At 39.6% G+C, this 10,027-nt stretch overlaps 2 long non-coding RNA genes across 2 annotated transcripts; one reads left to right on the top strand and one right to left on the bottom strand.

The window, feature by feature from the left end:
* Positions 1-4,023: 4,023 nt before the first annotated feature.
* LOC118421371 lies at positions 4,024-5,450 on the bottom strand. The gene is made up of 3 exons (XR_004831828.1): positions 5,351-5,450; positions 4,766-4,902; positions 4,024-4,508 (listed from the first exon to the last, which is right to left on the bottom strand). It is a non-coding gene; the product is annotated as an uncharacterized LOC118421371 (long non-coding RNA).
* Positions 5,451-8,614: 3,164 nt separating this feature from the next.
* On the top strand, positions 8,615-9,743 carry LOC118421595. Its single transcript, XR_004831852.1, has 3 exons — positions 8,615-8,780; positions 9,035-9,113; positions 9,420-9,743. It is a non-coding gene; the product is annotated as an uncharacterized LOC118421595 (long non-coding RNA).
* Positions 9,744-10,027: the final 284 nt, after the last annotated feature.

The raw sequence follows: 10,027 nt of genomic DNA on the forward strand, positions 1-10,027 counted from the left end.
GCCAATTTTCAAGTAAAACTGTCAACAGTTGCACACTGGCCCATACGTACACAGAGCAATATGAAGAGACATTATATTCATCACAAACGCCGTACGTAATTATTGAAATGGATTATGATATTTTCTTCATAGACTTTTTTTTAATCTACTTAGACTTTTTTAATGAAAGTTACTCAGGGATGTTTCGAAGATTTGCACAAGCCAGTGATATATTAACGCATACTACTATTTAAAGGATCTATAAAAGCATATCCGCAGTCAAATGAAATTGATGCCACAAAAAGAGGATCACTGAATGAACGAAGGGAAGGATTTTATAAATCGGCTCACTTCTATTCAGACCTCAACGCTCGTTTATATAATTGTTCTCTTGTAACTATCATTGCAATGTTAATTTTGTCCACTAGAGGGCGCTGCAGGATGTACGGAGAATCTGACCGCGTGATTTGAGGCATATTGATAATCTCAAAGCAGGTCTTTATGTTGGCAAGGTAATAACTGTGTCGAGGGCCAACCAACTTTGGATCCTGTTTTCCCATATGATTAGATATATTGCCCAACAATCGCACCAGTAAACCAGTAACAACTACTCACTACTAGCTCAGAACAAGGAGGTTAAAAAAAACTTGCTCAGACAATAGTTCTTCGAGGCTATACATAACAACAAAATATTATGGATAACGTACAGCACAGTCATGCATTGGTGATCTGGTCTCGCATTTGGAATAAGATATGAATAGATTGACCTACGCCTAGGCAGATATATGAGTTGAACATGATTGAAGTACACGTAACGTTATATGCCGGAAAATATCGTTCCGTGTACCAGCAACGGAGACTGTGTGTTTTGCTTCTTATCTTCTTAAACAATGCTTCTCTCTCTTTATTGTAGGTAGGACAGGTCATAACAAAGTTGAATTCATCTTCTATATTTTCATAACATGTAGGACACAGTCTCTGAGTGACTGGTGTGTTACGGGACGACCTTTTTCAATTTCTAAGCAATGTGCACTAATTTTCAGTTTCGTAATACTGTATGTAAATAATCTATCATGAATTGATGTCAGATATTCTTCCGTACCAATGTGCTTTTTGATTTTTGAATAGGTTTGGAGCTTAACTGTGCTTTCAAGTTGTTCCCTCCAGTCAAACAGAAAAGGGTCCTTTAGACGCTCTGAATACATGTCTTGCGAGCTTGGCAATTTAGCATTGCGGCCTTGGGGTATCCCGCGGCCCGGGAACGCTGTTACCAAGTTTGCCCAACCCTTCCAAGATCATCCAAGAACAATATAGGTACTAGATAGGGCTAATATGGAGAGGAAATATTGATGGATATACTAGGCTACCCTCGTCCCATAAGCCACGACGGTCAAGTACTAGTACAGTAGAAGCCAGTTAATTGCACATACACAACGGATTACCGCACACTTCTGTTAACTGCATTAACAATTCCAAACCGGTTCACATCATTGTTAGTAACTTCGCATTTCTGCACGGCCCGGGTAACTGCACGAAAAGCGCTGGCAAATGGGGTGTGCAGTTACGTCTTCTACTCAGTATCTGATACAAGAGACTGCGTATGCGTTGCATCTTTCACCTGCACAACATCTCTGCAAGGGCTGCACTAGCCGGCCATGGTCCGACCATATATACCCGGTGTAGCAATGATCGTGCGTCCTAGCCTCCATAGCAGGCTCTCTATGGACTTTTTTGGCACTTTTGCTGGCCATTTCTTTTTGTACTGGGTCGCTGATTGCTGGCCTCTCTCATAGCCGTCCATTTTAGAAATGAGCCTGCTATAATGGAGGCTACGTGCGTCCCACATCGTAACATATCGTCCGTGAAGGAGAAGAAGAAGATGTATTGTGGACTTCGCATATCGAACATTACATCTGTATGCGTCTCGTATGTTTAATATGAAAAGAGGTAATCTCTACCAAACCCCTTGTGTTGCTGTAAAAAGTAGAAAGTTATCTTACAAGCTGCATACTTGCGGAAAGGAAGCCGACAGAGGAGCTATTGAGGAATGATTGACAGTATGTCAATGACAGTATCACAGAAAATCGGTAGCTTGAGAAAGATTAACTTGTGCAGTATTTTTCTCATCTGCCAGTGACTCTGCCAGTCTCCAACAGACTCATTTCGTTTGAGGAAGCCCCAAAAGAGCGAATGGAGTAAACGGTTGAAGAAAAATATCGTCAAGAGTATTGCGTGTAGGACAGAATGCAATGTATATATGATTATTTACAGACCTTTGTCCACATATTCAACGCCTCGTTATTGGTTGCAAATCTCCCAATGAAGTTTTAGAGTATAACGTTATAACGTTTGGCTGGGACATATAACCAAGGAGTCATGTCACCAGTGCATAATCATTAATATGGTTTCATGATTCATGTCAAGTCAGTGAAAGCTTATTGCACAGCAATTGTAACAACAGGTACAATGTAAGGCAAAGTATGAATAGTGTAACGTTAACGGTAGTTATTCACAAGGTAACCTATATCCGTTGTTTTAAAAACGAGGTAGTTAGGGATATCTAGTCGGCGAATGTAGGTTTCAAATTGCAATATTTTCATAGCATTCCAGTCTGAAACAGTCGTCTGTCAGTTTGATATCCCTAAATACTCCGATTTTATATACAACGGACAAAGGTTACCCCGCGAATAAAGGTGAACTAGCGTTACATGTGTAAGACATATAGCTACATAGTAAAATTAATCCAATACCGAATACAATGTGAATTCTATGCTATACAATTAAGGAAAACACAATGTGCAATGTACAAGCGTTACAATGGCCTACTTGCTACTTTGAACTGGTTTATTTATTAAACACACACACAAAATCATGTACAAGATCGTAGTCCTAAGACTAAATTGCCTCGTACTAAGTACACAAGAGATTATAATGGAGGCCCTGCCTAAGAACGTTATGATCAAATCATAATAATCACAATTCCCACTCAGCTGTACAATTTAAAAGTGTGGATTTACACACACACATATATATATATATATAAATCAGTAATAAAATCTCACTTCAATTTAAAACAGAACTATTGAGGAAGGTTAAAAAGTGACATCTAAAGTCTAACATGAATTTAAAAGGTCGACATGGTATGGGAGCGTAGTGTTCCTAAAACGAGCCGTTCTACACTTAAACCGAAGTGGCAGCATATCTGAGGTTCCTACCATGTGCCTCAAAGCGGCGTGGTGGCAGCCAGTTGAAAACCTCAGAATTAACAAGGGATCCAGCAAACTTCAGGCAGTGAGCTTTCTGTCTTACATGCAGAGGTTCTAGATCACAAATTTGTAGCGCTCATCGGAACTGTAGGAACCGTAGGAGCGACCAAGAATAATCTTACAGGCTTTGACCTGGACACGCTCTATCATACGTGACTGTACGTGCATGTTCTACTTAAACTAATTTAGTAAAATGGAAAAAAATACTTGGGGAATGTTACACATTTTATCCTCTGCATTAATCTAGTTCTTTCTTCATCTTTAGTTGGACGCGAAATGATATTCATCTTCATCTTCTTTACGTGTAGGGCTGGCTAATAGTAGCCTCTGCCTGGCTCCACGGATCGCTGGTTAGATAGTAGTTACCGTAATATTGACTCTATTTGTCCAATTTCTGCTATTTGACCGGTGCTCCGCGGAGCCTGGGATACTGGCAACTAAACTACGCATGGATCAAAAGCGACCTCTATTTATCGGTTGCAGTACTGCTTCTTCAAAGACGAAGCGGTTGCTGCAGTACTAAAACTGATTAATAGGGGGCGCTTTTGATTGAAGGACTACTAGTATCTAACGTGTTTGTATCAATGATCAATGTAAAGTATAGAGGTGTCACCAAACCAACAAAAGCTAATATTTCTATATATTTGTTCCCGAGTTCATATTCCTTTCTTACCACTATCAAATATAGAAGGTAAAATGATACAAGTGTGTGTATACATTTACTTACTTTACTTACTACGAGTTCCCGCTCATTTTTGTAAATAGGAAAAAAAACTGATTCAGTTTGCTTTCAATAAACTTTATTCAATCAGCAAGAATCAAGAGCCGAATACGTCGTACATTATGAACATTGTGCATAGTATAATTATTAGCATTGATACATATTGGCTAACACGTGGCTGATTTTTGAGTCAACAGATTGAATCCATTTGTAAACACAATTCTTACCACCTCAAATTGACATCTTCTTTGGGGGAATAACATTGCATGTTGTGCGAAAGGAATAACACGAGACAAAATATATTCTATCGAAGAAAAATAAACTTAACGACCAATCGTCCTTCTGTTCTAAACCATGCCACTTTCATCTTTACTAAATTCCTTGCTCGAGAGTCCTTCTCTTTCGACTTTCTTCCTGATCCGCGAGTATGTTCTCCACTTCCTCCTTCTTTAGTCCTTGTGTATCCAAGTGTTCACTGTCCTCATCAAGTTCCTCCAGGAGCGACCTCGCCTCTTCCACAACCTCTCTCAACTCTGAGTCAGCTGCACGGGTAAAAGAAAGACAAATATTATGAAACAGACAAATAAACCGATATGTAGTGCAGAAATTAATTATTAACAATAATTTTGGACACTGAAAGAGCAAAGTTTGTTCGAATCTATCGGTACTAAAATAAAGCCCTTTTCAATTACTGTTAGCTACGTAGGAACATTATCTACTTATCCCTGAACAAATTAAAAGGACAGCGTCTAGGTAAAACCAAGGTGTCCTTCTAAATATTTGAGATGACCAAACGTACCATCTGCATCCACATCCAGACGACCCCTTCTGCGCCTGCGCCGACGCCTCCATCCCTCGGAGTCGTCGATCAGCGTTGCCATGACAACCATCGTCACCAGTATCATGCAGACAAACAGTTTCATGGTGTAGCTTCAACTGATGTTGGGAGGGGGAAACAAAATGGTCACGGTTATTCGGTTCTATATTACTCAGTTCTATCATTGTAGTAAGTTTAAGACTGCATAAACTCACTACAAATTTGCCAAACAAACTACAGGAATCAAATTGACAAAACTGAGGGAAGAATATCACTTCTCCTATGGTTATAGCTACCACACAAAAAATGGCCTTCTTCTGTTAGGGTCAACAGCAAACCATTTGACGAAAAAAGCTTAAATTTACTTTGATTTAGGAAATGTGTTAGAAATGATTTTCATCAGTAATTTAATTTGCACGCTTAACAAAATTTCTCACAAAACATCTTCCATCGAGACCCGCTATCATAAATAAAACTAGAAACACCAAGCTTTTGGCGTGTATGGTACGTACAAAAACAAATAAAAGTGATTGCAAAGGAACATGTTGGTAAGAGTTTGATACTTACAGAATTCCTGGACACGTAGATCACGGCACGATATCACTCTGAGGTCACGGCTGGCGGGAATGACTGAGGAGCGCTCGCGGGGATGGAGATATATACTCCAACTTGAAGGTGTAAGACAAGTATGCAAATGAGCCATTGTAGACTTGTACATTGTACCACTTAGAGATACGTGTCTGTACTATGGGCGTGTCACACCCGCTTGAAGAAAAGAAGACAATCACACATTTGTGAACGAAACTTGTCTGCCAATGGTTATTTGTTACTAGTACTGACCACCAAAAGAGAAGACAATTTTGAAAAGAATGGACTCACATGTTTATGAAAGGAAATGGCATGTTAACACTAGATATTCGCGGAAACACAGACAATATGTGCTGGGCATCTACCATAGAATTGGATGGCGTGTGTGAGCTAGCAATCTAGGTGCGAAATAGCTACAACTTTCCCAACTACGAGGGGGGTTCAATAAGTTCTTTGCCTCACCAAGAAATAACAAGCACAACTCAGATTTTCAGGCACAACTTCATAGTATGAAGTCTTTTATCAATATCCTCCAAATTACAAATCATTGGAGTCATTACTTTCCAGGCATTCGTTTTTTCTAAATTAGAAGGTAAGTGGGGAGAAAAAGAAGGGTGAAGTGTGATCAGACAATTTGACCTCACACCTCAGGTTGCAGATCAATTGTCCACCTTTTTTTTTCGTTATCCCTTACCTAACGTTACTGGGTGTCGCCTGCAACATGATGATCACAATAATTTGAATTTTGGTACACATTTATATAAGACTTTATACATGTACGTGGGGTTATCAATAAGTCCCCGACTTTACCGAGAAAAAATAAGCACAGCTCAGATTTCGAAGCATAGATGTCAAGTATAAAGTCTTATATAAATATGTACCAAAATTCAAATTAGTGTGATCATTACTTTTCAGGCGACACCCAGTAACGTTAGGTGAGGGAGAAGGAAAAAAACGTGGACAATTGACCTGACCTGAGTGTGTGGGTCAATTTGCGCTGCTGGAAGTTAGAAACCCAATTCTTTTTGCTTGAAATAGGAAGAGAATCATTATCAAACATTTTGACAACGTCTTTTGTTAATTTATGGCATGGGAAACTCGACCCACACATGTCTGATCACAATTCACACAACTTTTTTCTCGCCACCTACCTTCTAATTTAGGAAAAACGAATGCCTGGAAAGTAATGACTCCAATGATTTGAAATTTGGAGGATATTGATAAAAGACTTCATACTATGAAGTTGTGCCTGAAAATCTGAGTTGTGCTTGTTATTTCTTGGTGAGGCAAAGAACTTATTGAACCCCCCTCGTATGTTGTGGTAAAATGAGTTTAGACGGAGAGTGGATTCTTTCTGCTCAGGATACAGGCAGTAACAAACAAGAATTCACAAAATAACACACAAGTGTGCCGAAGTTCCAACAAGTTTTTTTTTCGTACTTTGGTCAAAGAAAGGTATAAGCTAGACAAGTAAACGATGTACAGATTACCAACAGACAATATCTGTTCTTACGTATATAGAGATTGGACGGATATTTACACCTAGTTCGTCACCTTCCATTGATTTTTTTGTGAGTAGTCTATTGGCTAGTGCTAATCATATTGCGGTATGTATAGATGATAGTTGAAACGGAAATGGGGTTCTTTTCTGTACACACAAGAACACACATGCGCCAAACTTTATTTGTCAAAGAAATGTTGAACAATGTTTTGAATTGAAAAACATGATGCCAGGAAAAGTTGCGGTCCTGATAACATTTCCCCGAAAATCACGATATCGTTAAAACATTTGCTGTTGAATTTAATGAAAGTCTTGCCTACATTGTAACTGCTCATCGGAAGAGGGACGTGTTCACAGCATCAGTAGGGTATCTACTATCGATATTACTCATTTCCGTTTTGATGAAAACGATTAAATAGTTCATTTCAAAGTATATTTTCCAAGACATTGACCAAATTCTGTATCCAAACCAATATGGCAGTAGAAAAGGGTGTTCATCTGTCCACTACTTGGTTATATAACGTTAGTGTGATTGATTGATTCTTCGCGGTGCTGAGAACCCTAATAGTAGCCAAACTGTTTTACTGACTAATTTTAGCAAAGCGTTTGATAGAATTGATAATGCAATCTTAATCCGTAAATTGTTAACATGTGGTGTACGCACTTCTATAGAGGGTACACAACTAGGGCCGACCCTGTCTCTAGCATATATGAATGCATTTTTGGCTGGATAGATAAAAATATGTCGATGGTCTGTCGTTACAAGAAAGTCGACTATTCAGTGAGAAGAGTTCAATGCAGACAACAATTAACCAGCTGGGTACGTGGTCAAATTGTATGTCATTGAATTAGTGAAACAGCCATGACTTCAAGTACCAGAGTTACCAACCTAGGATTGATGTGTTCAAAAATTCGTATTTTCCCAGAACTATCGTAGAGTGGAATTTGTTATCACCATGCAAGCATTTGTACATAAAGATGTATTTCTTGTTTGGACAAGCCTTTTTGTCGCAAGAATGAGGATCTAGGAACAAGAAAGTTTTGTGTATCCTTTAGGCTGGTGTATCTTTTAAGAAGAAAAGCGCCGTTAAACGGCTGAAATCATCATTGCAGGTAAACCCGCATCCACAGGAAGGTTTTCTTTGTAACAGGGTAAATAACTAACCTCAAGAAGGTTTTCAACCTCCTTGCTAACCTTAAGTTTAATTGGACATCAAACGCTGGTCAACTATAATTATGCCATGGTTAGATTGATATAGTGGAAGATTCATACCACCACACCCATACCCCGCGTCCCAGACAGGTGATGGAGGGATAAGGAGTGCGGAAAGTCTCCATCCCTGAGCAGAGAGCGAGGCGAGTACTTTTCCCAAGCCATAAGAAATTAGAGAGGATGGTTGGGTGTTTAGGGTAAAGATACATTCTTCTTTATATCTCAACACCCTCATACCCTTCCTACTGTCCCTAATTGACCCGACTTTAATTTTCGCCTGTTTCTGCCAACCACCTTTTTATCTTCCTCCCCAAAGTCAAACTGTGCGCCATTTTTGTGATACTAGTAATATCTTTCCCTTTTATACCCCTGCACTCATTAGCATACGTGTACATTTGCATAATTCCTCTGATTGGTTACCCTCCAAAATTGAGTTAACTGACCACCTGTCTGTGGCGCGCGGGGACAGGTGTGACGCTGTGAATAGTACACAAAGATTATTCTGTCTCTTTGCATGCAGTTCTGTCACCACTGGCTGAGCTTGTCCAGGTAGACCCACGGGCCAGAGCTGACACATCGTCTTGTTGGGAGACTCGTGCAGTAGTTTCTAACACCCCAGCTTATGATGGGCACCAACCTCTTCTGTATTGCTGTTCACGGGACATGGAAATACAATGTCAGCAAGGCCACGGCAGGTAAGTTTTATGGATGACGACATCATTAATTTTAAACATGTAGCCATGGCCGTAGTTGTAGAAGGGAAACTAGTTCGATGTACATGTAGTAGTCAACTTGGTGAATGATACCAGTCTTCCAGACTTTGTGCATCGATCTTGTATGGCCTGTTTGATGTGATACCATCCAAATTAGTTTTGACCATGACGGATGCGGTTTTTCCTGCAATGATAATTTTAACCGTTGGGCGGCGCTTTTCTTGTCTTTGCCATAGGATGCACTCCCTTGGCGAAGCAATCTTGATGCTGTTTCACGGTCCACTCTGCAATGACGAGAAGACATATCCAAACCAGGTAACATCGTTATTGTCTGAAGAGTCAAATTAACCTGATGATATCCCTACTAACTGCTATAATCCAAGTTTATTTTTAGTTGAAAAGACGCCCTCTTTAGAGTATCAATCTATTCATGTAAAACTACAATCCATATGTTAACAGTTGCAGAAGCTTTATTCTTTGAATCAACGTTTGAACCTCATTAATAAAATAGAACCATAGACATTATTAACAAAGGGGCACAACCTTAGAAGATGAGCAACACGTATAGACAGCGGAAGTTGTAACATTCTATTACAATCTGGGTTCGTATGATTATCTTAGAGACGTAGAAGTGACGGCCCAGAATTGCATGGAATGGCGCAGGATGGTCCACAAGAGACGTTGCCTTGATGCAGACCACTTGACACAACGATGAAGAGACCTTATCAAGTATCAAGTAAGTCAGTATGATTATCTTACGGTTATCTGACGGTGTTTTTTTTTGCGAGTTACTGTGTGAAGGAAAGACAAAGTTATGTTTTAGATAATTGATGTGACGTGTCATAAAAGCGCGACTTGAGCCCCTAACGTTTTTCTGCATCAAAAACCAGGATCATCCCCAGTCCATTCTACTCCACAGCTGCATAACAGTCGAGCCTAACGATTTTCTCATCGCATCAATGTGCGCAGTTATAATAAACCTGCTTCCATCAAACATAAATCATGTGTTGAGCTATAACTTGTTATGCTACGTGTTATTCAACCATATTTTATCCAATGTGATATCCTAGTCTGTTTTATCAAGCCCCATCCTATGGAATTCCAGTCTTGTGCCTCACGCTAATGTGCCTAGTGCCTCATGCTAATTTTTGCCATCGGAATCACAGCATATAGCCTTCTTCACAAAGGTCATAAACTTAGAACATGCGAGAGCGAAGTGGCATCATGAC

The sequence above is a fragment of the Branchiostoma floridae genome, chromosome 8 (genome assembly GCF_000003815.2).
Source record: "Branchiostoma floridae strain S238N-H82 chromosome 8, Bfl_VNyyK, whole genome shotgun sequence".
NCBI classification, from domain to species: domain Eukaryota; kingdom Metazoa; phylum Chordata; class Leptocardii; order Amphioxiformes; family Branchiostomatidae; genus Branchiostoma; species Branchiostoma floridae.